The 19,023-nt window shown below is 47.4% G+C and overlaps 1 protein-coding gene across 1 annotated transcript in view; it reads left to right on the top strand.

Moving 5' to 3' along the window:
- LOC147693543 (protein sel-1 homolog 3-like) overlaps window positions 1-19,023 on the top strand; it is a 413,447-nt gene that overhangs the window by 325,642 nt on the left and 68,782 nt on the right. The window lies entirely within an intron of this gene.

The raw sequence follows: 19,023 nt of genomic DNA, 5'->3' as shown, positions 1-19,023 counted from the left end.
CCAAGTGAATCCCCTGCAACTCTAATAGGTTGATGTGGAGGAGGGTTATCGAAGTCCTCTGATCTCCACCTCTCCCAGATGACCTCCCAACCCAGAAACAATAAGTCTATCATGGCCATTTGCTCTGGATAGTATAGGGAGAGGGAGGGTTTTGCCACCAGTCCAGCAGTCACAACTGCAGATATTTTGCAATCACTGCCAACTCCTGGATAGAATTTGAAAGGTTCCCTAAGTGCAGAGCTCACTGAGACTTCAGCTCCAACTACACAGCCCGCATATGCCACTTGGCATGGTCCCTAAGCAAGATTAGGAGGCCAAGAAGCCTTAGATTGGAAATGGAGGGTAGGCTTGGAGTAGCATTGTGTCCAGGATGGCTCCAATGAAGGAGTCCAAGTGTGCCTCTGATGGACCAATCTGGTACCGAGTGCCCTAGCCGAGCAGTCAGTAGTGTCCATTCTCGAATGGATGATGAATTTCACTGCATCCTGTTCATACTGTATAATCTGGTGTGGGATGGTCCATTGGTTGTCTGGGAGTGCTGGAATGCTGTCAGCCACCATGTGCCACAATGTACTCAAATTGAACCCCAGGAGGCAACTTGCACTTACGGACCTGCGGGTAAAGCTGGCTGAGGAGAATATATATTTGGCTAACGCCTCAATGCTTTTTGACACTCTGTGTTGCTGGTTGGTCAGAAATATGTTAGGGTTGAGTCTCCTGATGGAGCACCAGACTCTCTCTGCTGTTGAATGCTGCAGGAGAAAACTGGTTCTGCTGGAGCAGGCCTATGACTCTTGGCTATTTGCCTGTTGAGTGGTTGACAAGATCCTGGTTTTGCCCTGGTGCCCAGCAGTGTGTCCGTTAGGGCTTCATTGAAAGGCAGTGGGGTTCCTGGGAGGTCTGCCCCGGCCGAAAGAACCAAAGTTAGGGCATTTGTTTTTACCTCCAAAATAGGGAGTTTTAGGTCTTAAACCTCTCCTGCTCTTCTCATGACCATTGCTAAAGAGACAGGCTCTTTAGAAGAGAGGGCAGGCGTAGGACGCTAAAGACCAGTGTCTGGAGAAGTGTCAAAACTACTGACCTCCAGTGGGTCGAAAAAGAGGGCTGCATGACTCCTCATGATTGGAGTGGTAGAATGAAGGGGAGCCATGCTTTGACTTATTAGGCTTATTCTTCTTTGCCTTACTTCGATCTGAAAGAAGAACATTTGTGGGACTGACTTTAGGAATAAGAATGTGTTCGCATCCTTGACTTCGAGCAGGACTGGGCCTTTCTAGACTTTTGTCAATGCTTTGCGATGTGGAGCTTCGCCTTGCGGTGTGAATGGCCTTTTGATTGATCCATGTGCATTTGTTGCACAACGCTTAATCTTTTGAGGAGCCCAAACACTAGAGAGACCTTGTGAGGGTCCATCACTGTCATTTATTTGTGGCAATCCCACTGGTTTAAACCCAGTAGTTTTAGGAGAAGACGTCCCTTGCACATTGTAAAAACTTCAAAGAATATAAAAAAATATAGTCTGTCAGGGCTTACAGAAACCAAGAGAGTAAGCACTGGATCCTCGTTTGAAGGTGCAGAAAGAAAATAACTGATGCTAGCATGCATAGATGGCAGCTAAATAGGGGGCCAATGTGTCACTTTTGGGTCTGGTCATATCTGACGCTGAGCTGCACGAGTCCACCTACCGATGCACAAGGGAATTGCTGTGAAAATTCTCCAGATGCAGTCTGGCATCTGGGGGTATTGACAAGGTTAAGAATCTGCAGGTAGAAGTATGCCCACACAAATTACCAATGCTTAAAATAATATAGCGTTTACACCGTAGAAAGTAGCTTCTTTCTATTCCATTTAATTTGTTGAAATCTGAGTTTGACACTCACGCAAACAGCTTCTGAAAAAGACACTTATGAATTAGAAAAAGATTTGTTTCAAAAGACTTCATTACCAGTCACTAATTATAAACTAAAAGCAACACAATTTGTCACGACATTTGTAGCCTGGACAAGGTGTCAGTGCTCTCTGTTTTAGATACAGATGTGTGCTGGGGTTATGGAGAGGCTATGAGTGTTAATCATTTTACAGCAGACCTTTAATTTTCATAAAAAATTGTACACTTCTGACTCTTTAACATTTTCCTCCACCCCCTAGCTCTGCTACTTGCATGGCTGGGCCCAGTACTGGTTTTTAGTTATCATAATCTGGTCACCCTTGAGTTGAGGCAGTACTGCTCAATGCTTCTCCAGTATGGAACAAGCCTACCATCAGTAGTGGCACCATGAGTCTCTCCACCGTGGAAGGTATGGGACTGCCTAATGTTAACGGCTATACATTTGTCCGTTCAGGGAACTGGACACATGACCGGAAGGGGTCACAGCAAGGCGACGGGGGCAGATATGCTTTATAATGGGGTGTGTGGGAGCCAAATCCTGAGGTATCCTCTTTGTCCTTCAAGGTGTAGTGACACTCTGGTGGCTGGAGAATGACCTCCCTCCCATCCCAGAAATGGGAGCAGCCCAAATATGTCTAAAACTATACCACTGCTATCCTCAGTGGGTGGCACTAGGGTGGCAGGTTTCCTTTATTCAAGGGATGAGGCTGGTTGACAGGCCTAGCTTTAAGGGGGGTGCCTGGGGTGTGAACCCCCAAAATAAATGCTTTCATGGCCTGGTAGTCATTGGGCCCTGAGTCGGGTCGGCTATTTCTGGGTCGGTTTTTCATCTTGTGGCAAGAATAAAATACAAAAAAGTGACCCTTGCTGTAAAACAGGAAAGAGAGACCAATATCTTCAATAAGAATCTAGGATATGTTTAGGGTTACATGACTACTTTAGAGTTTACATGAAGGGCTCGGGCTATTCACAAACAGCATTTTGTAGTACATCTTGTGGTACTACAAGACTAGTAAAAACATAAAACAGAATATTGTTCACAAACTGCCCTTCTAAAGTACTTTTGAAGTGCAATTTCTGAATTGCATTTTTTAGTACGCTTGAAGTACTACTATAGTACTACAAGACAAACTATAAAATGCAATTTGTGAAAAGCCCCAGGCCCTTCGATTTGGTAGAGACATGTAAGGTACACTTTGAGTAAATTTACACTTGGATTTCATGAATAGCCAAAAAGTAGTAAACTTACTCAAGTGTATATTACTCAAAAGTGTAAGCTACCTTTGTGAACTAAGCCCATATAGTGACTGGTTTACCCCCAAAAATGTAAATCTGCACCCATAGAAGTAGTCCTTGAATGGGTGCAAATGAAATACCTTTTGAAATTCACATACATTGGTAGTGGAAGGCTTGGAAAGTAGCTTCGATCTCAGTTTGCCAGGAGGACTACCATAAAACAAACACCCAGAAGTTGATGGAATCAATGATTGTGAATAGCATAACTAGTGTCAATCACTCAGGGCAGCATTCCAATCCTTCGTTTTTCGCCCACTGTGCCACTCTATACAGAGGCCCACCTCATGCAAATCAATATTGACACTGTACGGTCCAACTCAAACCCTGGCGGCCTCACCACCAACTCTGCGGGCCACCACTTTTTAAGTAGTGAAATTGGAGATTCATACAACCCAAATCTAAATGACAAAGCTATGCCCCTGTTGGTTTGAAGGTGGTCTAACCTGCTGGTGGTCTCAGATGTCCAGCTGTACCGTGGGTACCCTTGAGGTTGCGTTGAGTGTGACTAAGATGCCACTAGATACCCCGGTAGGGACAAGGCACTATGCAGTTCCTGGAAAGAATATATTGTCTGTGAAGTAAATCTTATATCGACATTTGTTTACTATGCTATGTTGGAATGAACACACTGGATCGGCCAGCCCCTAAGGGGGTTGTAAATAGGAAATATGTGCAATTTGATTTATATCTCTTTATGTGTTTGCTAATTTTACATGCTGCAATTTTTATTGCTCTGCCGGGAAATAAACCTGCTATGTCCTAACCCAATAAAGTGTGGGTTATGCTTCGAAAGCAAGAGAGAGGGCTTTTCAAACATGTCCCCTCGCTGGTATATTTATTTAACTTTATCTACTATGGGTCGCCGGCTGCTGCCAATATGAAGTGGCAGGGCAGCAGGGTGGCAGCAGCGGTGGCAGAGGGTGTATTAATTAAAAAAAGACTTACCAGATGCTGCTGGTGCTCCTCGGCTCTCCTGTTGGTCCCGGCCGTTCCTGGGACAGACTCCCCATCCAATCCAGAGGCTGATCTCATGCTATGAGAGAAGTGCCAGGATTGGCCTCAGCGGGCTGTTTGACACTAATGCAGGCACTGGGAGTCTGTGCAATTTATCCAACTGGTTGCAGAATACTGCTGGGTTGGAGAAACCAAAGTGCGCATGTCTGTTTGGCCATCCTAAGGCGGCCGGCCAAACTGGCACCCGCACTTATAAGTGCCCACCACTCCTCCCCATCTGCCATGGCCCGGCCCCACCCCTACCGACACACAGATGGCTCAGCCGGTGCCTGAAAAACAAAATGATAATAAAATATAATTTTATGACTCAGCTGCTGGCTCTGAGCCAGTGGGACGATGCTCCTCCGCCATTGTGGAGGAGCCGCCCCTGGTGACAGTGCCTTGAATGATCGATTCCCTCTCATTGTCAAGTCCAGCAGAATGATGCATCTGCTTGAGTGGGTGCCGCAGGAGCACATGGCAGGATGTGATATAGGTCCTTAGGGAACAGTGAGATGCTTGTTATGAAACCCGTACCGACACAGAAACATTGATGTAGTCATACTGAATAGTATCTTGTAAAATGCACTGCATGTATAGTCAATACAATACTTATAAAGGTCACTTAAGTATATTAGAACAAAGAGATTATGTTGCACAGTGCACACAACTCTCTACCGGCCAACCAGAGATTCATTCAGAATATGCAATCTAACACTATGGCATAGCTGTCAAGTGTTTAATTTAGCTTACCTCTGATATTTACATGTGTTCATGAGACTTCTAAGTGACATTTCAATGCTTTCTGTGTGACATTTACATATGTTCATAGCACTTATAAGTGATATTTCAATGCTTTCCATGTGACATTTACATGTGTTTAGGGTACTTATAAGTGACATTTCAGTGCTTTGTGTGTGACATTTTGAATGCCACTATAGACAGTAGAAGAAAACAGTTGTGTTCATGTAATGAGATAAGTAGAAATGATCCTTTTTATGGGCTGCAATAATCCAGACACTGCACCAAAACAGCTACAACACTCATGATGCAATTATGCTAGGTCACTATGCAATCTCTTTCTCTGCATATTGCAGGGCACCTGGCAGCTATGATGCCTCAATGTGCCTCCAATGTGCATTCTTGCCCAGTGTTTGTGGACGATTTTGGACCAAGACCCAGAGTATCAGACATATCCTGTCACTCACTTCCGCAAACATGTGCAGATGGGGATCATGCCCCATATACTTTCAATGGTTCAGTGGCTTGTTCATTTTATTAGCATTTCAACAACAAAGCAACATACATTGAAATCTGGGAGCCATGTGTTGAGTCTCAGCTTATTCGTGCATTTAGACAAGGTCTATATGGTGGCATCGAGAGCAGTCAATTTGCATTGACAAGGCTCCGTATCTACTGTTATACAACAAAGAAGGGGACGTGGAGCCTGTTTTCCACTCAGGCAAGAGTGGGAGGTCCAGCACAATAGAGGCCTCAATAGTGGTTATCAAGCAAAAAGGGGTTGCGCTGTTTCTCAGTGTAAAATTGCTACTGGAGTCACGGGTGACCTGGTCCCACTATATCAAGGAAGGATATAGATGGGGATCCATATGTTGGATCTTAATGCCCTCACACACCCTTTCAGGTGTCATGCTTCATCATTTGGGCTGCTCCTCGTTGGGTCGGCGGTGCAATACCTAACGGGCTCCCTCAAGGAGGGGCACTTTGTCGGAGATCTTCTATCCAACTGCCGTTTGGTGAAGTGCGGGTGTGGGGCCAGAACTGTGTAGATGTGATGGAGTGATTAAAATAGGATTGGGAGTACCTAGAAGGACAAACTTTATTCTGGAGGTCTCCTACCCTAGCTAAAAACAGTGCACAAGGCAATCACCCGAGGCTAATGACTCGTGTTGTCCTTGTTAAAGTGTGTTGGTCAACACGTTTCGCGCTTTCCTGTTAATTAAACTAGCGATTCTTCAGGACCTTGGAAAATGTTATCTACATCTAATGCAAGCGGCATGGGGGTCGCGCATATAGGAAGTCTCAGTTAGACTCAAATACCTTATTACAACCTAGAACTACCCATATCAGATGGTCCCCAGGCTTCAACAGTACCCGGTGGATTCACGCACAAGGCATTGCTCCTGTGTGTGAAGAAGGTTAACGCGCTCTACGTGTCCCCCGTGACCTGCCCAATCCACCGGGGATATCATATCTGGTGCAAACGGCGCCTTCTTCAGCACCGTCTTGACTGTCCACCCCCATGCCCCTCAGACCATTCAGACTATGTATGGCAAACACGTTGGTGCCTCCCACCCCATCATCAGGACCTCAGGTAATGAGTACTCGCCACTCAAGCCGCGCATCAGTCTACGTTCCCAGTTTCATGCTCGTCCAACCAGTGAATTGTGTGTTGGAGTTGTGAGGCCAAATAATAGTACTCCAAGCATGGGACTTCTAACCCACTCCTCCGCCATGTACGCTTCATCGTTGCCAAGCTGCATCTCTTCCTCCCAGTATCCCAGAGTAATTCCACTATCAATTTGTCCAGATCTGTGACGATCAGCCTAAGTATGTCAAACAGGGTTCCCTGAAAGAGGTATAGACACATGGGGAGGATAACCATCTTGACTAGGGCATTTTTACCCATCAATTATAGTCGAAGAGTGTTTCAGAATTTTATGCTACATTTTAAGCCATCTAGTAACCTGCCCATGTTTGCCTCCTCAAAATCTTGAGCTCTGTGTGTGACTCAGATCCCCGGAAATCTGATCACCATAGTCTCCCAAGGGAGATCAAGAGGCGGCAGATCTAGTTCAGTATGTCCCGCCAGTGGCCCTAAGGTAAACACCTTGGACTTGGTGCGGCTGACGCGTAGCCCTGTATGCTCACTAAATTCAACCAAAATCAGCAACATTATGGGGGCAGAGTAGCTAGAACTAGGGAAGAGTCCAGCCTGAACTGCCAAGCCAGGCCTTCCCTGGATTTAAGCTATCTTGGCTGGGGAGGGGTGTTACCCCAAAAGCGGCCTACCAGGATGCTTGTTTCCGGGTCTGGGAAGACCTGGCTTGGCAGTTCGGGCTGGACTGTTCCCATAAGGAACAGGATCAAGACTGATTTGCATATGGCTGTGTCTGAACTGGGGTGGGTAATTGAGCTAAAGAATGATGATGGATTCAACCCAGATCTGTGACTGGGGGTGAGTGTCTGAAAAGTTTCAGCGCTCTGTCCATCATCTTGTGTTTGCCCTAAGTTGGCAGGGTATGCCCAGACGTGGGTCCCTTGCTCACTTTGCCACTGGATTCAAGCCAGCCCTGCTGATGAGGAGTGTTACCCCGAAACCGGTCCCAGGATGCTTGGTTCCGGACCAGGGAAAACCTGGCTTGGCAGTTCAGGCTGGACTGATCTCATAAGGAACAGGGTCAAGACTGATTTGCATATAGCTGCGTCTGAACTGGGGTCGCGAAGTGTGCTAAATAATGATGATGAATTTAACCCAGATCTGTGAATGGGGGTGAGTGTCTGAGAAGTTTCCGCGCTCCGTTCATTATCTCCTTTTGTTTGCTTTGAAGATTAAAAGTGCCTTTTGTGTCATTGATGGGGTTAGGAACTTATTAATTCATCATACATATGCTCTGTCACTCATCTTTGCACTCATGCATCTATTCATCAATCCACTGTCTCATTCACCCTCTAACATAACCATAATTAAACACACACACTCAGCAATATATACAAGATAAATTAAAAGTATACAAGTAGGAAAAACAAAACATGATGTCTATACACACCGGGAATATGCTTCTAATAATAAAACTATTTGTTACACCTGGTGTCTGTCTTGCAGAGGTACTGAACATAATCTATCATTGGTTCAAACATTCAGCATGGCCGCCATGTTTAGAGCCAATGTGCTGGCCATCTCAGAATCATGAAACAATTATACACTATGGACAATAGCATTCCTTAACGGTCCTCTGGTTTAGAGGAAGTGGCCACATGGGATGTGGCACACTGCAGATTAAACAAGCAACCCGTTAACACTGCCTAGAGAGCATAAGTATCTTATTAAGCAAGATTAAAATAAAAAGAGGCAAAGCAAAGAAATTAAAGACAGACTATAAACCAAGAGATTGGGGGCCACATGTACGACAAGTTTATACATACACAAACGGGTTTGCAACCCGTTTGCGCATGCAAAAGCCTACATCGCCAATGTACAATCACTATTTTGCGACTCGCAAAAAATTGCGACTTGCAAAATAGTATTTTTCCGCTCGCCATTAGGAAGGGGCGTTCCCTTCCTAATAGCAATGCGCAAGCAATGTATGAATGTTTTGCAACCTCAATTGCGGTCGCAAAACACTCGCAATTTACCACCCTCTTCAAGAGGGTGGCAATGGAGTCGAAAAAGGGAAGGGGTCCCCAGGGGACAAAAACGTTTCCTTTTTATTTTTTAAATGCACCCTGTTTGCCTTTAAGGAAAACGGGATGCATTTAAAAAAAATAACTGCTTTATTGAAAAGCAGTCCCAGACATGGAGGTCTGCTGGGCAGGCCACCATCCCTGGGAGGGCCAGCCATTCCCAATGGGGTCGCAAATTGCGAGTGGCTCATTAATATTCACGAGCTTCGAATTTGCGACCCCATTTGGAATCGCAACCAGTGTCTCTGACACTGTTGTACATTTGTTTTTGCGACTCGCAATTTTCATAAATTGCGAGTCGCAAAAGCAAATGGTGGTACATCTAGCTCTTGGAAACTAAAGGACTGGCCAACCAGCCATTCATTCACAGCTGGCTATGCACATGTGATCGGAAACTGTCTACATTCACAGGGCAAGACAGCAAGTGACTGATGTGAACTGACCATTACCCTACGAAGTACTCTTGCTTGGATGGAAACATGTATGAATGACACTCACACAGAGCAGAGGTTTAACAGAACTGACCTAAAGGCCCTCTATATATCTATATGCATATTGCATATATATTTATGTATAGGGATGGATGTATTATTTAATCATTTTTTATTGCATAACCCTGGCTGGCCTCTAAGCCTGTCAGGCCTTCTGTAGAGATTCTAACCAGAATTATTACAGTGGAAATTTTCGACCCCTAAGATTTGTCAAGGGGGGTGGGGGCAACACGAAAATCATTATCTTCAAAGTTGATCTGTGATATGTCATGTAACAAAATGCCTATCTGTCGGCTTTAATACAGAGTAACAAACAATCCACCCTTAAAAGCATACTGTCTTTAACGTATGCTTTTCATAATCAATATGGTAGATCTACTGCCTTTATCATAACTTTTCATTATAAACAATCAGTTTAACACTAGCTTGCCACCATATTCAAGGCCCTCCTGGCTGAGGTAATAGCTAACCTTGAAGATTAACTTTAAGGGTGAACAAGTTCAAGTTCAAGTTCGGGCATTTATATAGCGCACTACTCACCCGGAGGGTCTCAAGGCGCTTGGGGAAGGGGTTTATTATCTGTCGAATAGCCAGGTTTTAAGTTCTTTTCTGAAGGAGATGTGGTTTTGGGTAAGACGAAGGTGAGTGGGGAGTGAGTTCCAGGTCTTGGCAGCCAGGAAGGAGAAGGACCTGCCACCCATGGTGGATCTTCGGATGCGCGGGACTGCGGCGAGGGCTTTATTGGACGATCTTAGTTGGCGGGTGGGTTTGTAGAAGGACAGTCGAGTGTTGAGGCATTCGGGTCCTAGATTGTAGAGGGCCTTGTGTGCGTGGGTGAGAAGACGGAACGTGATTCTTTTGTTGACGGGAAGCCAGTGGAGGTCTTTTAGGTGTCCGGTGATGTGATCTTGGCGAGGGATGTCCAATATGAGTCTCGCTGATGCGTTTTGGATGCGTTGGAGTTTTTTCTGTAATTTTGCTGTGATTCCGGCGTATAGTGTGTTACCATAATCCAGTCGACTCGTGACCAGTGCGTGGGTGACAGTCTTTCTTGTCTCGAGGGGGATCCAGCGGAAGATCTTTTTGAGAATGCGAAGTACGTTGAAGCAGGAGGATGAGACTGCGTTGACTTGTCTGGACATCGAGAGAGAGGAGTCAAGGATGAAGCCAAGGTTACGTGCATGGTCTGTGGGTGTGGGTGCTGTGCCCAGAGCGGAAGGCCACCAAGAGTCGTCCCAGGCAGAGGGGGAAGATCCTAGGATGAGCACTTCCGTTTTGTCCGAGTTGAGTTTTAGGCGGATCTGTTTCATCCATTCGGCAACTTCTTTCATGCCTTCGTGAAGATTGGTTTTGGCGGTGTTAGGGTCTTTGGTGAGGGAAAGGATTAATTGGGTGTCGTCGGCGTAAGAGATGATGTTGAGGTTGTGTTGGCGCGATGGATGCGAGTGGGCTCATGTAAACGTTGAAGAGGGTGGGACTGAGTGATGATCCTTGTGGTACTCCACAGATGACTTCAGTGGCCTCTGAATTGAATGGGGGAAGTCGGACTCTTTGAGTTCTCCCGGCGAGGAACGAGATGATCCAGTCCAGGGCTTTTCCTTGTATGCCGATGTTGCTGAGGCGTTGTATAAGGGGGCTGTGGCAGACTGTGTCGAAAGAGGCGGAGAGGTCGAGTAGAATGAGGGCCGCTGTCTCTCCGTTATCCAGTAGTGTTCGGATGTCGTCTGTCGCTGCAATGAGGGCGGTTTCGGTGCTGTGTTTGGCTCGAAATCCGGATTGAGATGGATCGAGGGAGTTGTTGGATTCAAGGAAGGCGGTGAGCTGGCTGTTGACGGCTTTCTCAATGACTTTGGCGGGGAAAGGGAGGAGGGATATGGGTCGGTAGTTTTTAAGTTCAGAGGGGTCTGCTGTGGGTTTCTTCAAGAGGGCGCTGAGTTCGGCATGTTTCCAGCTTTCTGGGAAGGTGGCGGAGTTGAACGAGCAGTTGATGACATCACGGAGATGGGGTGCGATGATGGAGTCAGCTTTGTTGAAGATGTGGTGGGGGCAGGGGTTGGTTGGCGAGCCAGAGTGGATTGAGTTCATTAGGCGGATGGTGTCTTCAGTGGTGATTGGGTTCCAGGCGCTAAGGTTGTTAGTTGGCGGAGTAGGATCTGAGGGGGGTGGGGAGGGTTGATCGCTGGGAGTGTTCTCGAAGCTGTTGTGGATGTCGGCAATTTTGTTGTAGAAGAAGGAGGATAACGCATCGCAGAGGTCTTGGGAGGGAGTGATGTTGTCAGATGCTGCGGTGGTGTTAGTGAATTCTTTGACGATGTTGAAGAGTTCTTTGCTGTTGTGGGTGTTGTTGTCGAGACGATCCTTGAATGCTGATTTCTTGGCGGAGCGAATCAGTTGGTGGTGTTTGTGGGTGGCTGCCTTGAGGGTGGCCATGTTGTCGATGGTTGGGTTTTTTCTCCATGTTTTCTCCAGGGTGTGGCATAGCTTCTTGGATTTTTTAAGGTCTTCATTGAACCAGGGAGCCTTTTTGCTGGCCGATTTGATCTGGTGCTTTTTCAGGGGTGCTAATTCGTCAGCACTGTGGGTGATCCATTGCTTGAGATTGGTGGCCGCTTGGTTTGGTCCAATGAGAGGGTGGGAGGGTTTTGGTTGAGTGAAGTGAGGAGTTGGTCGGAGGTGATTCTGTTCCAGTTTCTCCGAGGAATAGGTTGTGGGCGGTTGTGGGTCAAGGTGGTTTTGTAGCTGAAGTGAACACAGCTGTGGTCCGTCCAATGGAGAGCTGTGGTGCGATCGAAGGAAATGTGCTTGCTGGAGGTGAAGATAGGGTCGAGCGTGTGACCGGCTACATGGGTGGGGTGTCAACAAGTTGTTTGAGTCCGAGATTGGCCAGGTTGTCCAGAAGGGTGGAGGTGTTGCTATCGTGTTTGTTTTCAAGGTGGTAGTTGAGGTCTCCTAAAAGAATGTAGTTCTCGGAGGCGAGGGCATGTGGGCTGATGAAGTCAGTGATGTCATCGCTGAATAGGGTGCGGGTTCCTGGAGGCCTGTAGATGAGGGTGCCTCTGAGTGTGGTCCTAGGGTCGGTGTGGATCTGAAAGTGGAGATGTTCGGCGGTTGCAAGATTATCATCGGAGCTGGTCGTGATTTTGATGGTGTTCTTATGGACAATGGCGATGCCTCCTCCTGTTTGGACGGTGCGGTCTTTTCGGATAATCTTGTAAGCGTCCGGTATGGCTATGGCGATGTCGGGTGCTGATGATGTGTTCATCCATGTTTCTGTAAGGAAGGCGATGTCCGGTGATGCAGTGTCGAGTAGGTCCCAGAGTTCAGTTGCGTGTCTGTGGACCGAGTGGGTGTTAAGTAGGATGCACTTCAGGTGATTAGAGTCGGAGCTGTGTTTGGAGGAAGTGGATTTGGTGAGGGTCCTGAAGCAGTTGAACTTGCAGGTGAGGCAGGCGAATGGGCCGTGGGTACGTCCTGGGGTGGCTTCGCAGCATTGTGGTGTGCGTCCGGGGTTGAGGGCGAGGAGGGTTGCTGCATCATATGTGAATCTAGTGGGCTGGGTGCGGCGTGGACCAGGGGAACTGGCGCTGGGCGGGGTCCAGGCGCGGACGGTCTTAGACGGGCTTACCTTTGGCGCACCTTCGGCGCGACCGCTGCGCGTGAACGCTGCGCGCAAATGCATCTGTCATGTATGGATAGTGGAGGGGGAGGGGCGAGGCAGGGTCAGCTGGGAGGCGGGCGCGGGGTGGAGCTACGGCCAAGTAGGCACAACAAACAACAAAATGGCTGCAGGAAGGGGAAAGATGAAACTGGGTGAGCCTGGGGGTAAACAGAGGCACAATTGGGTACAAGACTACAATGCTCTTCAGCCACCAATGCGCAGCCTTAACAGCGCAATACCGATATGTTAAAAATCACAATGCAACAATTACACACGATAAGATGGGAGCGAACAGTGCAGTCTGCGCCAGTAATGCGGGGGAAGGTCGCGCTGGGATTAAGCCTCTAGGCGCTACGATACCGCAGGTCAGCAGGCAGCAATCAGGCGCTTTATATTCTCAAAGCCAGCAAGCCTTGGGAGCGTGGTGGGAGCGACCTCTTCTGCAGCAGGTCAGGAGAGTCACGTCCAGAAGGACGTCTGGAGTACCGACGGACAGAGTGGTGCTCCGTGTTACCTGAGCTGTGGCCAGGTGAGGGGGGGCGACATTCTCCTACAGATTAGGAGAATTTTCAGGTGATATTTACTTTGATTGTCACTTTTACTTATGATTTGATTCACATCATCACACTTAGCAGTAGCATAAATAGGTCCTGATGAAGCAGCGAGGTGACCCATGGGCCCAGTGAAAGTCTGCAGAAACATGTCAACCATTTTTTTCATCTGTGTAGTTATTTGTTGAGACTACCTTTTGCACTGTCTTTAATATTGAGAAAAGGGAGGTATCCATTAAACATATTTTCCTCCTCTTACTCAATTTTAGCCACTACACCTTACACATTTTTTGGTTTACATTAATGAGCACTGCTTTTCAACTACCTCCTGATACCTACTATTGAGCACAAACTGTTTGGGACTGATGTGAGTGATTTGGTTGAGTCTGGCCAAATCTTGCACTGGGTGCTCAATCTCCCAGATGCACTTTGAAGGTTCCCAAATGATGTAGGGCGGTACAGGGTGGAAGTCTGATGGGAACTCTTTGAACATTTGGAGAGACCCTCTGACAGATTTTGCGAGTTGATTTGATTACAACACCTTTCTTTAGCGGAGAAGGCACACACACTTTAGTTTCTGTGACCCCTTGTAGGAAGGTACATCCTGACTATGGTTGCCCCCAACTTTTTGCCCTGTGTTTTAGCTGGTTTTGGACATAGTCGACCTGGGACCCTGCCAATCAGGACCCCAGGCCTACTGCTCTCTCTTTAAAATGGATTCCATGTACCTTAGGTACATTTCCAATTGGTACTGGGCCACCTTATCAGACCCTGTAACTCAGGGCATAGGTGTACCCAGGGCCGCCAGGGGCTGCAGCATGTATTATGCCACCCCTGGCTGGCCTCCTAAATTTGACACAACTGGCTGCACGACAGCTGGGGCGAAGACGTGTAACCACCCTTCGCTTTAGGTATAGTAGCTCTATATCTAACCATACAATGGACACCCGAGTTCCTATCAGTCACTCCTATGGCAGGCCTTAACGATCCTGAAGGCAGAGTGCGTGGGCTCGTGTGAGCTAGGTTCAGGCCCGAGCCGAGCCCGGTTGCAGCTTGCGGAATCAAGACCCAATAGCTGTTCCATGGTAACGCGTACCATATCGGTAACTCCGGTGTCGCGTTACCCAGGCATGTCGAGTAAGGTGTCATACGAATCGGGGTGCTGCCCTCTCACCAATGCTGGCGACGAGGTTAGCATTCCACCCTTCTAGAGGGACACGACATGTACGTAACTGTGAACCCCGGTTAAAGTTAACTGAAGCCTCAGCTCCACAAAATGGATGCTGCCACCACAGACACGAGTCTGACCTCCTGCTGCTGGGAGTCCTTCCAGCGAGGAGCACTTGGACAAAGGGTTTCCTGTCGAGGGCGGTGTTCGCACCGTCCCAGACAGGGTTTGTGTATTCTGGGTAGGTAGGGCTTTGGCGAGAAGGTGACTGCGGAGTGGCACCCCGGTGCTCACTACGCATCTGCCGGTTAGAACCAGTTCCAGGGGCGACAGCCCTGGCCTGGGGAAAGTCCGGCAGGGGAGAGGGGTGTAACTACCCCCCTTCCTGGTCCCACCCTTAGGGCAGGACCTAGTCATGTACCCACCCCTTTCTTTAGAATAAAGACCGGAGCGGGGACCCTTCCAAATCAGATCATCTTTGATTCAAGAACTACTTTCTACGAAAGGACATTCAAGACTCTTCTCAAGATTTCTCCCTTGTGACTAAGGAGTAGTCACCCTGCATCAGCGGGCACCAACTAAGAACTCTGCGGTTTGCTGTAAGTCCTTCCTCAAGGAATCCGACGGCCCAGCTCGACGAGAACCGGCTTCCCTGGCACCTCTGACCTCTACCCACATCATCAGCTCAGCTGTGATCTGTGGGTGCGACGAGACCTCGAGGGACCGGCCATCATCAGAACCTGCACGCTCTTAAAACCAGCACGACCATCGAGGTAACTCTCTGGTGAGTGCTCTGGGGTCCGAGAAGCCCCGACCCTGAGCCGCTCCAGCACCGAAGTGCAGTCTCCCAGCATCTCCACGATCTGCGTGGGGCCCTTCTGCTCGCTGCTCAGCACGTTGTCTGGTCACTAGCCGCTGGCTTGTGCCCTTCTGTGACGACATCCGAGAATCATCACTGCTGGTCTGGTTGCTCCAGACTGGCCCTTGCTTCCATCTTTGCGAGAAGCACCCCGGACCCTCCTGGTCCACTCAAGACGCCGTCTTAGGCCCACCACGTGGCCCTGAGATCTGCCAAGGCTTGTTGCCCCATCCTGGGCCCAGCGACGCCGACAGCATCATCCTTCGTGGGACAGCTCGCACCTCCACCGTGGTCGCCGACAACGCCTCCTGGTCCGTGAGACTGCAGAGCCTAGCGTCGCCCACTCACCTGGTCGAGGTGACGGCCAACCGGTGCCTTCCTGGTACCTTCTGACTACTGGCTAGTAGTACGAACTTGGTCCCCTCTGCTTTCAGGTTTCATCAATCTCCGATCCAGGCTTGGATCTCTACGAACTATTCAGCACTGGTCGCCGGCCAGCAACTCCTTTTCTTCCGGCTCCTGGCTCGTCAGCGAAGACCCCGACGCCTGTAAGACTTGTGCAGCCGCAGCCCTCGTGGCTAGGTAACTCGGCATTTCGGTGCCTGCATAGCCTCCTTACTCTAGGGTCCTGAGTCCCTCGCTTCCGACTTGCCTTATCGGGTCCGCCCGAGACCTTAATCGTTCCGTGTCCTAGGACACTTGTTTTAATTGTGCACTTGAAGTATTTGCTAAAGAGATTTGGTTTGTGCTTAGTACCCTGTCCTCATAAAGAGTACAGGGCTGTTGTGATTCTTAATAAATATACTGTTTATTTTCATAACACTTGTGTGGTGTCCTTTCACTGGGTGTTCAAGGGGTACATGTGTGGTAAACAGTTGGCTTAACGCGCCCTCTCGAGTCTTTAGCCTTAGACTGCTCGTATCCACGCTACTAGGATAGCTGGTCTATAGGTTGACTTACAACCAAACACCATAAGGGTCGTTGGAACGATACATAGCGGTCGCTAGAATAGCGAACGTTGCATATCGGGCCAACTTCTCACACCCCTTGCTACTCTTAGGTTGGTATATAAGTTATTGTCAGAGTTGTAGCATTGGTAGGTCGTTAAATATTCCCTGGGACCCCCTTTGTGTTTTGAAATACAAAGTTTTAACCCCTTTACCGCTGGGCGAATTCCCCCGTGGTGTGGGGGAGGGGAGGGGGGCCGCGCGGGGCGCCGCGATGCTCGTGACAAGCTCAGCTCATTATGAGCACGCAAGGTGTTAAAGCGATACACTTGCAAACATTTTAAAACCGTGTGTAAATCCCAGTGGGAACTACCGAAGCCTGAACAGGTCTTTTAAACCTAAAACTCTTTAGCAATCAGTTTACAAAAGGGGACAGTTTGCAAAAATCAGTCAAAGGCTCTCACAACCCCAGAATGGCTGCTACTGGGAGATAGAGTAGAAAGGAAAAGCCCCTTTTGAAAGCCATCTTCTAAAAATTCCAGTATCGTAAAATTGTCACAAGAAGTAGAGGCTAAATTTATCCAAGAAACCACTTTTCAAAATGACTCCGGAATTTCGAGTAAGTGCATTGTGAGACTACTGTAGATACCTGATTGGCAGTGGAGACAGAGGAAAACATATACACATCTGTTCTGCTAATTGCAATAGAGTTCCAATCTACATCATCCCGGGCCAGAGCAGAGCTTACTAACACCCTCTTCTACTAAATCTTTGGTAGCGCCCTGGGGAGAAGGGGAATGGGCAGAAAGGCATTCAGTAGACCCATGGATTACTTGAAGGACAGAGTGCCTGGTGCTGCAGGACCACCGCACAGGCTGCTCTAAGACCTCTCACAGGAGAAGTCTATCAGAGAACAACCTGGTGAACAGAAGCAGGAAAGAAGTCCTAAAATATCCCACCAGCTGCTACCACCAGTAGACACTGACTCAAAGACAGTCCAGGTGGAGTAATGTGCTGGAGGGTCATTCAGCGGAGCTATGGCACCGAGCACCATGCACCACGCTCCACACACCACACACAACGGTTGATATTTCAGTCATCCTCCATGCTCCAGCTCTCTGGAGGGCTGGATTGTAGTGTCCTTGGTGCTGGGTGGAAGCCGGCTCCTTTGCCTCTCGATGCTCATGAACTGAGGCACAGAGGTGATATGCCATCACTCAAGATGACTGACTCTACAGTTACTGAATTGCTGTGCTATGGACTGATTTAAAATATGAATGGCACTGCCAATGAAGCGCAGCTAAAGGACATTGACTCACTGCTTCTCCTTATGCATGCTGTCATGTGGTCAGATCCAAAATTTGAATCCCCATCCGCCGGAACAATGGTTGGAAACGACTGACCCAAATGCCCTTCCTATGCTTTAATTGATGTGTTGTTGTTCTTCATTAAAAAGCTTTGGAATAAGTGTTAAGTTACTTTAGGTCAGATTTAAAATGGGTTACAGTTTAAAATCAACAGGCCCATTTCAGGAGGAAATCTCTCTATACGTAGACCTATCCTCACACCTGGGTATACATCTTCCCCTACATGCAATTCAGCAACTCTGGGCAGAGATTTACGTCTAATGGTAGAAATACGTGTCCCCAAACCCTAAATTAACATATGGGGACATGTAAAATCCAAAATACATTAGTGACTTCAAAGCCTGGCCGCAGCAGATTTGAGCATGTTTGCGCTATAGTAGTGCCGACTTAGATGTGGGTGTGACTTTGGTAAATTGCAACCGGCTTATCTGTGTCGGGTGTGTTTTTATATTTTCGCATCCATCCCTATGACTCTCCTTAATTTTCCTTTTCATCCTTACACTTGGTAGTAAGCATTCTCCATTGGCTAGCCACTGCCTCTTGCCAATCTGACATTTACACCAAAGGTTCCATGCGCTCTCGGCAGAGTAAGCTACACGTGAAAGATAGAACAGATGTAAATGAGGACATATGCCCATACCCATATGAACGGCATTTATGAATATGTGAAGGAGTAGTTCAGGATTACTACTACACACTCTTGTAAATGCTGTGGTCAACTGGACTGAAGATAGGCAAGATGTGTTAATTTCAAACAATAGTATATTACCACTTTCTTCTGGCATATTCAAATTGAACACATCTCTGTACATAATGCAGGGTAGCCTTATTTATTTTAACATGTGAAAGAAAAATTATACATTTTTCAATGGTAAAATGTCTTGCATAATTAAGTAAATGGTTGACTCGCAATATTTCAAACTAAAATAAATTCAATATAGGTTCAAGATAAATGAAACTAAATCAAATACATATGAAATCTTTGCATATTTTTTGTTATTTTTAATCTACCAATACATGTGATGTCTCTGTGTAACTTTCCTTTGCCATACCCATTAGTGGAACTCTAGGCTCAGCACATAGTAGTTTTATCTTGGCTGAAAGCTGATTTATTATGCGCTTATTATAAATTCATCATTTTAACTTGTAATGTGTGTCACCTTGGACTTAGTTATTGCGAGTGGAATATCTTTTCTTATCACTCATTAGTTCTTGAATAAATCCTTTTCTAAGCCTGTTTTAGATTCTGGTGCTAACAAAAAATGTGTTTTCTAGCAGAAGTGATCAATACGGTGGGGAATCCGCTGGCAGAATTTACTCCGTCCCTTATTCCTAAAATGGAGGAGATTCACAAATTAGTTGGAGAGTTTTCCGTTACTT

Source organism: Lissotriton vulgaris, chromosome 8 (genome assembly GCF_964263255.1).
Source record: "Lissotriton vulgaris chromosome 8, aLisVul1.2, whole genome shotgun sequence".
NCBI lineage: Eukaryota > Metazoa > Chordata > Amphibia > Caudata > Salamandridae > Lissotriton > Lissotriton vulgaris.
The sequence above is the reverse complement of the archived record's forward strand: the minus strand, read 5'-3'. Positions and strand labels throughout refer to the sequence as shown.